This window comes from Hyaena hyaena, unplaced genomic scaffold, assembly GCF_003009895.1.
Source record: "Hyaena hyaena isolate Hyena2069 unplaced genomic scaffold, ASM300989v1 scaffold_394, whole genome shotgun sequence".
NCBI classification, from domain to species: Eukaryota; Metazoa; Chordata; class Mammalia; order Carnivora; family Hyaenidae; genus Hyaena; species Hyaena hyaena.
In genome coordinates this window covers 124,851-140,741 of record NW_024081026.1, presented here as the reverse complement: position 1 = coordinate 140,741, position 15,891 = coordinate 124,851, and positions in this window count along the sequence as shown.

Genomic DNA, 15,891 nt, shown 5'->3' with positions numbered 1-15,891 from the left:
GATGTCTTCCTGATTTAGCTAAACTCACGTCTCTGGTTTCCCTGAGAATGAAAAGGAATGCTTCTTGTGAAACCCAAAAAGGAAGCCACGTTAAATTTTCATCAGCCTGTTTTTATTAGTTACACCATTTTAGAGACAGGTTACATTATGTTCAATAGACTCTGTCAAAGAAAGGCAGATGCTGGTCATATATCTTAAAAACATTTTTGCAAAAGATGTTTTAAGCATTTGTTGCTTAAGAAGACTTTTAGCAAAAAAAAAAAAAAAAAAAAATTGACCTCTGTGTGCCTCAGTCTTCTCATCAGGATATAACGGAACCTCTGTTGTGAGGATTATATGAGTTTTATAAAGCTCTTTTTTTAAAATGTTTTATTTATTTTTGAGAGAGCATAAGCAGGAAAGGAGCAGAGAGAGGGGGACAGAGGATCTGAAGTGGGCTCTGTGCTGACAGCAGGGAGCCCGATGTAGGGCTTGAACTCACCAACTGGGAGATCATGACCTGAAGTCAGACGCTCATCCCACTGAGCCACCCAGGTGTCCCAACTTTTGTAAAGCTCTTAAAGCAGTGCTGGATACCTTGTAAATTCTGCAAAAGTGCTAGTTACTATTTTTTGTATATTACTTCTTTCACCTATTTGTTTCCTATATATTTTCTTATTGCTGCTCCCTGCCCCTTGCCAACAATTGTGTTTGATCCCCAAGTGCTTGTGTTGTCATTGAAAGGATAAAATGTGATGAGACACTGTGTCATGATAAAGTGTAAACATGGATGGACCTTGAGGGTGTTATGCTGAGCGAAATAAGTCAGGCAGAGAAGGACAAATACCATATGTTTGCACGTACAGGAGGATTAGGAGGGACTTAACGGAGGAACAAGGGGGAGAAGAAGGGGGGAAATGGTGGAGGAAAGGGAGAGAGGCAAACCATGAGAGACTCTTGAATGCTGACAAAAACTGAGGACTGATGGATGTGGGGGGGAGGGGGGATGGGCATGGAGGGGGGCACTTGTGGGGATGAGCACTGGGTGTTATGTGGAAACTAATTTGACAATAAATTATTTGTAAAAAAAAATAATAAATAAATAAATCCACATACCATAAAAAAATAAAGTGTAATTGTGGGGAGAGAAAAAGTTATTTTTATGAAAATGAAACTAAATTCATTAGAAATACTTCATAAAAAGCAACTTATATGTATATATTTTTTTAAAAAGCTCAGGGGCAGCTGGACGGCTCTGTCAGTTAAGCCTCCAACTCTTAATTTCAGCTCAGGTCATGATATCACGGTTTGTGGGATCAAGCCAGAGCTGGGCTCTGTGCTGACAGTGGGGAGTCTGCTTGGGATTCTCTCTGCCCCTCCCCCCACCAAAATAAATAACATTAAAAAAATAAAAATAAAAAAATTGAGGTGACTGAGTGGCTCAGTCAGTTAAGTGTGACCTCTGCTTAGGTCATGATTTCATAGATTTCAAGCCCCGTGTCTGCCCTGTCCTGACAGCTCAGAGCCTGTATAGCCCATTTAGGATTCTGTGTTTCCCTTGCTCTCTGCTCCTACCCCACTTATGCGCTCTCTCTCTCTTTCTCTCTCTCTCTCACTCTCTCAAATATAATAAACATTTAAAAAGAAAAGAAAAAGCTGTTAAATGGTAGGCATGAGAAGGGAATCAGAACAATGGAGTGTGATTCTACATTCAGTTTTTGTTTTTTAATGTTTTGTTCCCCCTCTATTTTGAAGCAATTTGAATTAGGAATCATATAGGAAAATTATCGATGTGGAAGAAATCTGAGGCAGAGGACCCACATCCATATAAAAGGCCTTCACCCTGAAGATATACATGGAGTACATGAATAGATACAGTGTGTGTCTGTCATGGTATTAAAATTTCATAGGAAGTGGGAGGGAAGATGTCTTTAGGAAAAAAATAAAAGTCTGAAAAAGCTCTTTAGTGAGGGGTGCCTGGCTGGCTCAGTTGGTAGAGCATGAGACTCTTGATCTCAGGGTCGTCAGTTCAAGCTTCAAAACATAGACATAGAACTTACCTAAAAAAAAAAGAGAGAGAGAGAGAAAAGACAAAAAAAAAGAAAAAAGAAAAGAAGAAAATAGCTCTTTAGTGAGAAGTAGTGATTTATAAGTGATCTTTAAAAAAATAATGTTTAAGGGCACCTGGGTGGTCAGACGGTTGAGCAACCAACTCCTGATTTTGGCTCAGGTCATGATCCCAGGGTCATGGGATCAAGCCCTGTGTCAGGCTCCACACTCAGCACGGAGATTCCCCTCTCTCTCCCTCTGCCCCTCTTCCCAGAAAGTTTGCTCGCACTCCCTCTCTCTCTCTATTTCTCAATAAAATAAAATAAAATAAATGTTTAACGCATTTGTCATTATTGTTATGATCCCTGATTCATTTCGTTTTTCAATTAACCCATCAACCACTATCCCAGTCTGATCAGAAAAGAGGGCTCTCCCGTGTGGCAAGTGCAGTGAGCATAAAGGACGATGGGTCTGAAAAAAGAGGAAAGGAATCACAGAAAATAGCATTCAAGCTGTGAGAGGATGAATACAGATTTGCTGGATTGATAAGATTGAGACAGGCTTCAGGGAACAAGGTATGAGAAAGCATTGCATATGAACGGTACTACAAGTAATTCAGTTTTGCTAAAGCTTAAAGTATAGACAAGAGAATATAGATAGATGAGAGTGGACAGATAACCAGACAAGGGCCAGATATTAAACAGCTTTACTTAATAAGAAAAGGCATTTGGAATTGATCTTATAGGTAAAGCCAAGACATCAAAAAATGTTGAATGTAGCAGTGACACAATCAGATCTACATGCTAAGAAGATCATTCTGGTAGTGGTGTGGGATTGATGGGCCCAAACGAAAGGAGGGGAATCAGCAAGAAAGTTATTTCAAAAGTCTGAGTAAGAAATGTTGGGTGCTAAGCTAGGAACGTGGGAAAGACATGGCAAGGAGGGGTATGGTGACCTTTATTAGTTTCCTTCCCACATTCAATCCCTCTTGACCCCGCCCAAAAGGACCCAAGGATTGACTCTGCCCCCACCTGTCAGGGTCGGTCCTGATTAACTGAAGCCAACCAAGGTATCCCGTCATTCTAAGCATGTGTTTGTTTCATGGATGGGCACATATCTCTTCTAGAACATTGGGGCTATAGAAGATGTTTGCTTGGTGCTTCTGGGAAAGCAGCTTTTTCTCTCTTCCATTGGATATGAACAGAGAAACGTAAAGCCCCAATTGTGGTTGGCAATCATTTGACAACCATGAACTAGGGTGACCATTTTACTTACCATATCAAACTAGGTTACAGTTGAATGAAAGTCAGTGCTATAAATAATTATGTTAGGGCTTTAGGATAAAGCAAACACCGTTGAAAGCCACAAGGAGATTAAAAAGAAACTGAGACCCTAATGATATTAACTACTCTATCAAGCTTCAATTAAAGTCTACCTCATCTCTGAACTTCTTAGTTATAAAGTAAAGTTTCCTGGGGCGCCTGGGTGGCTCAGTCGGTTAAGCGTCCAACTTCGGTTCAGGTCATGATCTCACAGTTCGTGGGTTCGAGCCCCGCGTTGGGCTCTGTGCTGACAGCTAGCTGGAAGCTTGGAACCTACTTTGGATTCTGTGTTTCCCTCTCTCTCTGACCCTCCTCTACTCATGCTGTCTCTTTCTCTCTCAGAAATAAATAAAAACATTAAAAAAGTAAAGTAAAATTTCCCTTTGTTTTAATTTCTCTTTAAGTATTTAAAAAGTATAAAGATAGTATTGTAAAAACTGCTTTGGGCCAAAAGATGAGTGGCTTGCAAAGGAGGAAATAGCAACCATTGTTTGATCTCAAACTCTATTCGGGTAAAAGGTCAGGGGTTGAGCAACCTATCTCCTCCTGGCTGCAACAAGCCCCTGAGATGTAAATCTTTAGTGAACATTGTGATTAGAACGGCCAAACATGTTCTTCAAGCAACTGTTAAGCAACCCCCACCGCTAATCGCAAAATTCTAGCTTCTATACACCGGCTTCGCCCCTCTCTCTATGTAAACCCTGAGCTATGGCTCGGCAGGGTGCTCTTCTGAGGACTTTTCGGGTGCTCAGGAGGGACTGGCCGCACTAAGATAAACCTGAATAACCAACTCCTTTTGTGTTTTGTGGGTTTTGTCCTCGGTGATTCTCCTTTGGAAAGGGAGGTCTAGCAGTATAATGAACCCTCATATTCCAAAACTCCAGATACAACAATCATCAAGAATCTGCTGCAGTTCTTCATCTACTTTCCCTTCTTGATGAAGTATTTTAAAGAAAATCAAGGTATCACGTCATTTCACTCTGATTAGTTCAGTATGTGTTTCAGTATGGACATTTTCTTTTTTTTTTTAAATGTTTTTTATTTATTTCTGAGAGAGAGACAGCGTGAGCAGGGAAAGGTCAGAGAGAGAGGGAGATACAGAATCTGAAACAGGCTCCAAGCTCTGAGCTAGCTGTCAGCACAGAGCCTGATGCAGGGCTCGAACCCGCCAACCGTGAGATCATGACCTGAGCTGAAGTCAGACGCTTAAGCGACTGAGCCACCCAGGTGCTCCCAGTATGAACATTTTCTAACATCACACCATTGTGAACCTAAAAAAAATTATTGATAACCTTTTGTTCAGGGAAGAAGACTCTCCTCTGCCTTCTACAGTCCTTCTAGCTGGACTTAGAATCAAATTGACATGAGACAGATTAAGAGGAGAAAATCAAATTAAAAGATGTACGTATGAGGAATCCATACAGACATGAAATTCCAAAGACAATGAGGAAACATGAAGTTTAAAAGAAACAAGGAAAGGGGTTGGGTCTGAGGAGACAAAGGGTAGTAAGGCCATTAGCAGGAAGGTGAAAGAAGATGTTTTGGAAAAAGTTTGCTCTATTATACAGGTAAGTTTCTTAGGTAAATGGGAGTTTCTGTTAATAGCTCCCTCTCTGGCATGGGCTCTCCTTTCCAATGTAAATTAGGCAGTTGAGAATCAGGAAAAGAGCTTTTCCCACATCTGCTGTGTTCTGATTACATTTAACTCAAAAGAGTGTTGTGCCAAGGCGACCCACCTTGGGGCAGCCTACCCTTGTCCAGTACATTGTCATCTAATATCTAGTACTTATCCAAATTTTCCTGATTAAAAAAAAAACAACCTTTAAAATAGCTGGTTTGTTCATGTTGGGATCCAAACAAAATCCAAGCAAACATGGCAGCAGCTCATGTTTATGTCATGTTAGTCTCATTTAATCACAAAAATCCCTTTCCTCACATTTTTCATGCCATTGACTTGTTGAAGAAACAATCACCCTGTTTTTAAATCAGGTTTTAGTGGGATTTTCTGTATTTGCCACCAAAGTAGTTTTACTAATCCAAAGGGAGAAATCTAAGGGGTGAAGAGATAGTGTCAAGAAGACATGGGATTGAGCAGATAGAAAGGAAAAAGAAAAGGGAAGAATCCAAAGTGATTCTTAGATTTCTTCCATTGGCAACTACTGAGCTAGGAAAAATCATATAGAACAAAAAAAAGAAAGGATTAGACTCTGTGCACACCAAGACTCAAGAAGCAAATGCGAGAAGGGGGGTGGGGGGAGGAAAGTACAAATAAAGAGCCAGAAAGGTAGAAGAGGTAGAAGTTAGGAGAGAGTGGGGTCATAGAAACCAAGGAAATTTCAAAAAGGATGAAATAGTGGAAAATGCCAGATACCTGTAGATAAACCAAATAAGATGAAGATCTAACGTACCCATTGAATTTGACAAGCAGATATGACATAGGCAGGCCAGGTCCGGGGTTCCAAAAGGGATCCCATAGGACCAGCCAAGAGGCTCCTTGACTTTATGTAGGCTAGAAATCAAACATGAGCTGAAAGGAAGTGAGAGCACTGTTTAATGAAGATACAGAGAGAGTGCAGATATGGGCAGAGCATCGGGGAAACTGGGAAAGGAAAGGAGAGTAAGTCTCTCCTTTGGTTGGGGTCTGGGTGTTTTTTGAGGACTGTGGTCTCATGCTCGCGTCCTCTCAGGTATCTAGGAAGTGTTTAAACAAAGGCAAGTAGGGGCACCTTAGTGGCTCAGTGGGTTAAGTGTCCTACCAAGGCTCAGTTCATGGTCTCATGGTTTGTGATTTTGAGCCCCCCATCAGCTCTATGCTGACAGCTCAGAACCTGGAGCCTGCTAAGGATTCTGTGTCTCCCTCTCTCTCTGCTCCTCCCCTGCTCACATTCTGTCTGTCTGTCTGTCTCTCTCAAAAATAATACACATTGGAAATTAAATGAAACAAAACAAAACAAAAAACAAAAAAGACGAGTACGTAGATATCCTCCATAAGTCATTTATGTCCTGGAGCTGGTGGTCGGTTGTATCAAGGTGTCTGGAGTCAGGGGTCCGGTAAACATACACGAAGATCTTAAAGTGACTGTTCTCTCCTTAGATCTTATCTAATATGCTGGAAGATTCCAAAGAAATGATGAACTCCTTGATCCTTACAAAGAGGACATACCTATTATAAGGCATGTGTAGGGGAGAGGAGCAGGTCCCAGCAAAAATAAAAGCAGGAAAATGAGCAAAAAAAGCAATTCTTCATGAAGTCCCCTTAGTTTCCCTATCTCAGGTACTCACTTGTGACCTGAGCAAAAATGGTTTCACCCATCACCTCCCATCACACATTCTAGAATATTCTAAAAAATATTCTTTTTTAAAAAATATAAGGAGAGCAATGTGGAATCCTATCCCCCGTGCATTGATAGCAGATAGTTTACATAGCACAAAAAGAAGGCAAAAAAGCTAGCGAATTTGGATTTTATCATTCATCAGATGATTCGTTTTTTTTAAATGCCTATTTCTCTGTCCACGATTGCTTGGATAATTGCTAAAACGTTCATCTCTTGGAACTTAAGTAGGGAGACAGTGAACTGCTCTGCCTTCTTCCCCTTAATAAAATTCACTGAACTACCTCCAACAAAGAAATGTGGCTGAGGCGGTGGCTTCAGGACTGTATTTCTCATCTTATAGGAGATTTTAAAAACAAAGAAATAAGCCTACAGGAAGTCACTAGGGGATAAGCCAAACAAAAATGCATTTTCAGCTTTTTGTCTCAACGCGTCTTTTCAGTTGGGCTGACTGCCAGGGAGCTGAGAAGCTGGTTCTGGCCTAGGTCAAAGGCAGTACGGTAAGTGCCCTTCATGGAGGTGTCCACTCATGGGAAATGGGAATCTACACCGTGTAGGCTCGTCTAATGGCCACCCAGAGCAGCCTCTGCCGTGTAAGTGCCAGCAAGAGATAATCCCATGAAAGAAAAGCTGGCACCGGTACACACATGTTATTTTCTGGAGCCAATTTACGTTTTGTGCTTTTGTCTATCTGAGCCAGAACAGCATAAACAATGCCAAACCCGGTTTTCTGATTATTTTCAGGCTGATTGAATCTGGCACATGACATGGTTTTATCTAATTAACCCACATGTGGTACAAAACAAAACAAATTTGAAATGGAAAGCTCTTTCTGCTTTTATTGAAAGACCGAGGTGAATATATAATTATTTTGTCCTTGTCTCTCAGCCAGATTTACAGTTGAGAGAGGAGGTCTTTTTTGACCAGCTAGCAAAACAAGTTCTTTGTATTACCTGCCTATTGTAATTAGAATTCGTTATGTTTGACATTCTCCCAAATCTAGCCCTTCCCTTTTCTCTCTCTGTTCCAAAAGTAGAAGAAATGTTGTTATGCCCAGATCGCGATCTCCCCAAAATCCCAAGACCACCAACGAGTCCGAGTCACGTATGCAAAAGCAAAGGGCGTTTATTCGGGCTTAAGCTCGGGCTCCCAGACCTAAAAACGCAGTGGATCTGTGCTGAGAGCCCCGAGCAAAGGCAGAGTAGGGTTTTTATGCGGTTTGTGACGGGGGAGTTACAGAAGTTGTGGCATGGGAACAGCGATCCAATCATAATTATTCATCATTATTGACAGCGGGTTTGACCATACACATTGTCTAGGGTATTCGTTACTGTTGGCGGGATCCAATTACAACATTTAGAGTACCTTTAAATTCAACCAATCACAGAGTGAGCCTAGGGTCTTGTTCGGGGACTAACGGGTTAACTTTAACATTAGGTAACAGGGTCCTATCTATAGTTTCTATCTCCAGGCCTCTCCCTTAGTAATGTGGAGGGTGGTCGCTGGCCTTTCCTGATTGGGTGTTGCAAGGGTGGTTTCTCCTGCCTTGGGCAATGTGTAACTGCCTGATAGTTTCGGGGAAGCTGAAACTCAGGCCTTCTAGTTTAGAGGGGAAACTTAAAGCCTGTCATGGAGTCAGTTTGATTTAGACTTGTGTCCTTACAATGTGTGGAAGATGTGTTCCTAATTGTGGTATAATAAGAAATATAGTTGATCTTTGTCCCTGGGTCCTGTCACAGATTTCCTAAAACCCTGGAGATTTCTGCAGTAATGGGGTCCTCTCTTGTTATTCACACGGGAGCAGCCAGAGTTAATGCTAATGCGTGGCTTGGGGTGGGGTCCCTAGATAGCCTCAGGATGAGGGGGTCACAAACACCAAGTAATTAGAAGGTTGCAAATTTCAGCCCCATCCGCCAACCTCTGGTAAGGAGAAAGGGGATGGAGGCTGCACCTTAGGCTGCATGAAAACGAGATTTGAAGAGTTTCCAGGTTGGTGAACTCAGGAGCGTCATGCACCCCAGTTCGAAGGGGGATAGAAACTCCTGCACTTGGCACTCTTTTGGACTTTATCCCATGCACCTCTTTATCTGAGTGTTCATCTGTATCCTCTATAATATCCTTTAGAGTAAACTGGTAAACAGAAGTAAATGTTTCTCTTGAGTTCTGTGGCTTATTCCAGCAAGTTAGTCAAACCCAAGGAGGCAGTCATGGGAACCTCCAAATTCTAGCCCGTCAATCAGAAGCACCTGGACTTGTATTTGGCATCTGAAGTGAGACTGAGGTTGATCTTGTGGGTCTGAGCCCTTTATCTATGAGATCTAACGGCATCTCCAAGTAGTGTCAGAAATTGAATTATAGAATGCCCAGCTGACATTGCAGAATTGCCTGGTGTGGGGAAATGCTCCCCTCCTCATACACATTTGGTGACCAGAAGTGTCAGAAGTGTTTGGTGTGAATAGTAAAGGAAAAACACTGGAGTGTTTTTTCCTTTACATTAATAAATACATGGACTGTTTGCAAGCAAAAAAAAAAAAAAAAAGTCTCAAATATTGGATGAGAGGTCTGTCCTTTCGAAGAAAAATGCTAGGCAAAGTAAAAGTTCAACTACCAGTTTAGGATTATAATTCTCCCATACTTACTATATCATAAAATAATAGTCTGAAAGCAGGCCCCCCCCCCCCCCCATTCCTTGATGAGGGAGAATAAGGCACGGTGATAACCCACAAGCCAGGTGGGATATGTGTGGTATTCTGCGGGAACTCCAGGCTGCCCATGAACAAAAGACAGGACAGAAAACACATAGTTAAACTGACTGAGTCTCCATCAATTTACAATTATCTCATCAATAGCCTAATCTCTAGGAACTCCCTACTATCCGGATAAAGCCTGGCCAGAGGGAAAAAACAAACTTAGCATGACAATACATAGGCCTCCAGTAATCTGCAAATTCTCGTTAGCATAGGAAAATCCCTTTAAGAATCTTTCTCTGGACTCTACCTCCCCCAATTTCCCAGGATATAAACAATCAGTCTTCACGACCCCAGTGCAGCTCTTCCTGCCCACGAGTCCTGTCCCCATGCTTTAATAAAATCACCTTTTTGCACCAAAGACGTCTTCAAGAATTCTTTCTTGGCTATTGGCTCTAAACCTCACGATCACCCCAAAACCCCATCATTCCTCACTTAGAATTGCTTCAGAACATCTAGAGCAGCAGTGGGTACAGTGGTAATCAGTAAAGAGCTATTCCATGTTGATGGAAGCAATAATGTTGTTAGAATAGGAAGTGGTACATACCCACTCACCATTTTTTAAGAGAGAACTGTCTCTAAAATGATGCTAAAACATAAAATACACATAAACATAAATCCTCTACATGGAGGAACAGAGAATAGGCCAGGTGTAACTTGGCTGGCACAGTCCCCATGGATGGTGAGGATGTGGATAATGGAGTCCGGGGCAGTGGGAACTCAACTAGCACAACACCAGTATACCGTGAGGCCAAGGCTGAGGAGATGACCCACAGGTGAAGTGGCTGGGCCACAGGTGAAGCAACTGGTTATATATAAGGTGATTAAGCAAATAATTAAATATCTTGAAGATAAGGGGAATCAGGTTATTAATTTTTGTGAAGCAGTTGGTTATATATAAGGTGATTAAGCAAATAATTAAATATCTTGAAGATAAGGGGAATCAGGTTATTATTTTTTGAAGGTACATATATGAAAAAGGAAGATTAGAAAAACCCTGTGGTGGGGCGCCTGGGTGGCTTAGTCGGTTAAGCGTCCGACTTTCGCTCAGGTCATGATCTCGCGGTTCGTGGGTTCGGGCCCCGCGTCGGGCTCTGTGCTGACTGCCAGCTCAGAGCCTGGAGCCTGTTTCAGTCTGTGACTCCCTCTCTCTCTGACCCTTCCCTGCTCACGCTGTCTCTCTCTCTCCTAGAAATAAATAAAAATATTTAAAAAAAAAAAAAAAGAAAAACCCTGTGGTATTCAATCAGAATCAGTATAAATTCAGTTTTATATTTATCATATAGTCTAGCTGTATAAGTTCCTATTGCTACTATAAAATTACCCCAAATTAGTGGCTGAAAACAACACTCACTTATTAATTGGTTCATAGTACTGTATGTCAGAAATCCAAGGGAGCTCAGTTGGGTTCCATGTTCTAGGTCTCACAAGACCAAAATCAAGGTGTTGGGCAGGCTAGGCTTTTACCTGGAGGCTCTGGGAGAGAATCTGTTTTAGTCAGGCTGTTGGCAGAATTTAGTTCTTTGTGGTTGTAGGACTGAGGTCCCTGTTATTTTCTGGCTGTCAGACAGGGCCATCCTCAGCTACTTGAGGCCATCTGCATTCTTCAACATGTTGTTCCTTCATTTTCATCTTTAAGCCAGCAACAGCAATGACAAACTTTCTTGTGTTTCACATCTCTGACTTTCCTTCTCCTTCCAGCTGAAAAAGAAAGCTCTCTACTTTTGAAGAACTCACCTGAATAAGCAAGACTGACCTGCCTGAAGCATCTGATTTGGGACTTGAATTATATCTGCAAAATCCGTTAAGAGCAGTACGTATATTATATTCAGTTTGTACCTGTATTCAGTTTGACTGAAAAAATGAAAGACAAGAATCTTAGGGAAGCTATCTTTAGAATTCTTTTTTCCAGTATTTTCAACAGGTTAATAAATATCTATAAGGATGGATATAGAAATGTGTGTGTGTGTGCGTGTGTGTGTGTGCGTGTGCGCACTTCCTATACATGTCTTTGGAAAGAGCCTAGAAATGATACCCCAGTAAAAATGAGTACACTTGGTTTCTAAATATCAGTCCTCTAAATGGAAAGAGAGTTCCTTGGATAATTCTCTGGTTGAAGCAGGGAAAGTACAAGATAAGGCTGGAACGTCTTGTGACAGAAAGTAAGGAAGTACTCAAGAAATGATGGGGACATGTCAAAAGTATCAGAAGCCAGCATGAAGGGATTTCTCATTGGCCAAATATGATAATCTAAATAAATAATGATAATAATGGATTATAACCCATTGAATAAACAGATATCCATGAGTCCTTATTTTAGAAATAGATATATAGGGGAAAAGAGGAAACTCTTTCTTACAGCAAAATGTCACCTAGTAAGTGTTGAAGAGATGATGGAGTTAGAAATCAATTTTGTAGTCACAAATGATTCAGGCAAAAAATATCAGTGGATGTTAAAGCCAGTATGTTAAAGTCTGATGAGGAATGGGATATTTATATAGCCTCAGAGTATCTTCCCACAGATGACAAATCAGTTGCTTATTAATTATTCAGTAACTATACAATGGAGAAATCAAACATGTACTATTCTCACCAAGTGATAATAGCATGACCAACATGGGGACAAATTGCCATAATACAATTCCCAATCTGATGTACTGAGAAAAAAAGACTACTCTGTTGTATTTCTGCCAAAATACCTAGCTTTATTTGAATCTTGAGGAAACATCAGACAAACCTTTGCAAAGAACACTGCAGAATTACTGGCCTGCACTCTTCAAAAAAAATGTCAAGGTCACTAGAGACAAGGAAAAATTGGGAACAGTTCTAGCTTGAAAGAGATCAGAGGCACAACGCCCAGATTGTTCTAGATTGGATCCTTGATCACGAAGAAAGGGGGAAAAGAGAAGCAGTTTGCTCTTTGTTTGTTATGAAGGGTTTTTTGAGGCAGCTGGTAAAATTTAAATGGAATATGTGGCCTAGATGGTAGTATGTATTGATGTTGATTTCATGATTTTTATGTGTATACCATGGTTATGTAGAAGAGTGTCTCCATTTTTAGGAAATTCATGCTCAAGCACTTACGTGTAATGGGGCTGTGTGTTGTTGAAGGTTGAATTGTGATCGCCCAAAGAGATAACGTTGAAGATCTAACTCCATCCCTGTGAATGTGTCCTCATTTGGAAATGGGATCTTTGTAGATATAATCAAGGTAAAAGGAAGGCATACTGGATTGTCATCTTATGTATATGATTTTCTGAACTTGAAAATATTTATTTCTCTATGCACATATCTTTCATCCACATACTAAGTTTAGCAAATGATGTCACTGTGTCTGCTATGGTCAGAATATGTGTATTAGGGTTGAACTCCTAACCCCCAAGGGTGATGGCATTAGTAGGTAGGGCCTTTAGAAAGGCAGTTAGGTCATGTAGGTGGAACCCTCACAAATGGGATTTGTGTTTTTATAACAGAGACTGACTCAGCTTTCTTAGCTCCTTTTGCTTTGTGAGGATACAAAACAAGAGGTCTGTTACCCAGAAGCCCCTCACTTGACCATGCTGGCACTTTGATCTTGGACTTCCAGGCTCTAGAACTGTGAGCAATACACTTCTGTCTATAAGCCACCCAGTCTGTGGTGTGTTGTTATAGCAGCCCAAATGGACTATAACAGTATCTTTTAATTTTTATTTTCCTACTGGATAGTATTTCCTTTAAAATGCCCAATACAATAAAGCAGAGTAAGATAGTGGAGAGAGTAGTAGAGAATTAGATGAATTAGATTTGAAGCCTGCTTTTGGAACTGACACTTGCAGGTAAAAATGCCTAACCATGTCTGACACACGGCAGTATATACCCAGTAAATATATATTTAAATACGAGTGTAAGAATTATTATGCAATGATTCTGAATTGCTTGCTTTAAATCGAAGCTCAAGAAACTAACATTCTTCCCAGGTTATGTCAGGATAAATAGTGAGATAATAAATGGAAAATTTCTTTTTAACCTCGAACCTTTCCTGCAGAGAACATTTACATTATCTGTAAAAATGCTACCATCACACTACTGCAGGCTTATACTACTATTTGCAGATCCAGATTATTGGGCATGCCATTGTTAACTAGTTAAGTAACAATTATATATGTATATATTAAAAAAGTTATTATTTCCAGTGTGGAATGATCACACTTGGCCCTGAAGTCATGTAAAGGCAAATGGAGAAGAGTGGTTTTATACAGAAGGAAACAAGTTCTGAGAGTTGCATAATTCACTCAAGGTCATGTCGCTTTTAAGAAGAGACAACATGGGTAACTTTCTTATTTAAAATTCCTAAAAGACCCGTGTCAGTCATCTCTTTGGAATACAGCTTAGCCAGAAGTAAACACCTGGTTTGAAGCACAGATTGCTGATGGTGTCAGAGAATGAATCCACCTATTACTATTATAACAGAATACCTTTGATTGCTTCATTTATTTTCCCAGTGGATTGAACATTCATCTTGGCATTCCACAACTCAGGAGCACGTTTTTTCTTGGATTAACTACACTCTAAAAGGGAATAACAGCATGATGATGCAAGGCCATTTGCAGCAGAAAAAAGTGTTGCTGACAAACACACCCAGGAAATAGGAAACATTGGGGTTTTGTTTGGGTCTCAACTTTGTTTTTGTGGCAGCCTCTGTGTGAATGTGTCAGGTTTTGAGTCCAAGTCTATTGGATTGTTTTAACCTACCTTGAGCAGTAAAGAACCTCTATCTAGTACTGACAGAGTACAAACTGTCCACATTCCTCGCATTTTACTTGTTCTTCCTACTTTACAGCCGTGATAATTTATTGAACGCAAAAGGGAGTACGGGTATGTGGGCTCGCTCTTCAAAATACTTTTATTTCTCACAACACTTGGCCACAAAACTCAGCTCACCGAGATGACGTCCCCATATTCTAGCCACAAGAACAGTGTGACCTTCCCAGGGTCAGCTGCACGGGCTCCAAGCACAACCAGCAGAATCTGTGACAAGCAGATTTCCCAGATGTGTACTCAGGAGTTTTGAAAGCCCTGTCAAAACAGTTAGAAATTTCTTACATCGATAAACAATGTTTACATCCTTATCTTTTCCACATTCCTAAAAAGTGTCAGGTATTACATTCACTGTGCAGCCGGTGTTTTAGTACACTCTGTGTACATATTTCGTTGTCCTTTGTTCACAGGCCAGCCGATGAGTCTGCTGTATGCTGTGCAGCACCTACTCTATCACAACTGTCAAAAAAGCCCGAATTGCTGTTCTGTGAGCAACCAGCATTTAGTCTAGGCCTAATGTTCTGAGAAATGACCTACTGGAAGCAATACAAAATACAAGTTCAAGACTTCTCCCTATATTCTGTCTATGTTTCAGCCTTCTAAGCTGTTGTTTTGTTACAGTTTAGTAACTTCTCTGTAATGTCTTTCTGGACATAAAGCAAGTGAAGAGCTGCTCCTGGCGGAGCTGATAAGGACGACTTACTCACTGTCGTGTTCCTCATCCACAGTGCTGATTCTCCACCTTGACTGTACGTGGGCACCCCTGGCAAGCATGTAAGATCCCCAGTGTCCATCCTGTACCCCAGAGCAATTAAATTGGAATTCTAGAGTGGGACCCAAGCCTTAGTGATTCTAGAGCTTTCCAAGGGATTCCAAAGTATAGCCAACGTTGAGAACCATGGAGCTAGAATATAAAGAGCTGGTTCACTAGTCGCGATGTTGGCCAACAGCCTTTCCACCTGTCTGTGATTGTGTTCCTGATTGGACTTGAGTTTTGGAGGTTCAGGTGTGTCTATTTCTTCTTACACCACCAGAACGTTGGCCTGGCTCACTTATGCCCACTCCTGGATACCTATGCAATCTTACTAACTCATCAGCCTGGATCTGGAGTGAGCAGGGAGAGAATTCTAGTTCTCCTTCGATATTGTTGTTTCTCTTCCATAGCGATAAAATTGCTTCTATAATTTAAAATGAGGGAAAAGGAAACTAACTTCTCTTTTCTGATTAAACTTACTTCCTAGGTAGTCTCATCCAACCACTTGGCTTTAAAACACTCTATAAGGTAGGGGCCTGGGTGGCCCAGTCAGTTGAGTGTCCGACTTTAGTTCAGGTCATGATTTCATGGTTGGTGATGTTCGAGCCCCACGTTGGGCTCTGTGCTGACAGCTCAGAGCCTGAAGCCTGCTTCAGATTCTGTGTCTCCCTCTCTCTCTGCTCCTCCCCCACTCACACTCTGTCTATCTGTCTCTTTCTCAAATTAATACTTAAAAAAATTAAAAACACTCTATAAGCTGATGAGTTCCAAATTTATATCGTCAGTTTGGACATCTTCCTTGAACCCACACTTGAACTTTAACAACTTACTCTACTTGGGTGTCTAGTAGGCTCTTAAAACTCAGCATGTCCAAAATTGAGCTCATGACAGTACCCTTCCGCACCGCCAAT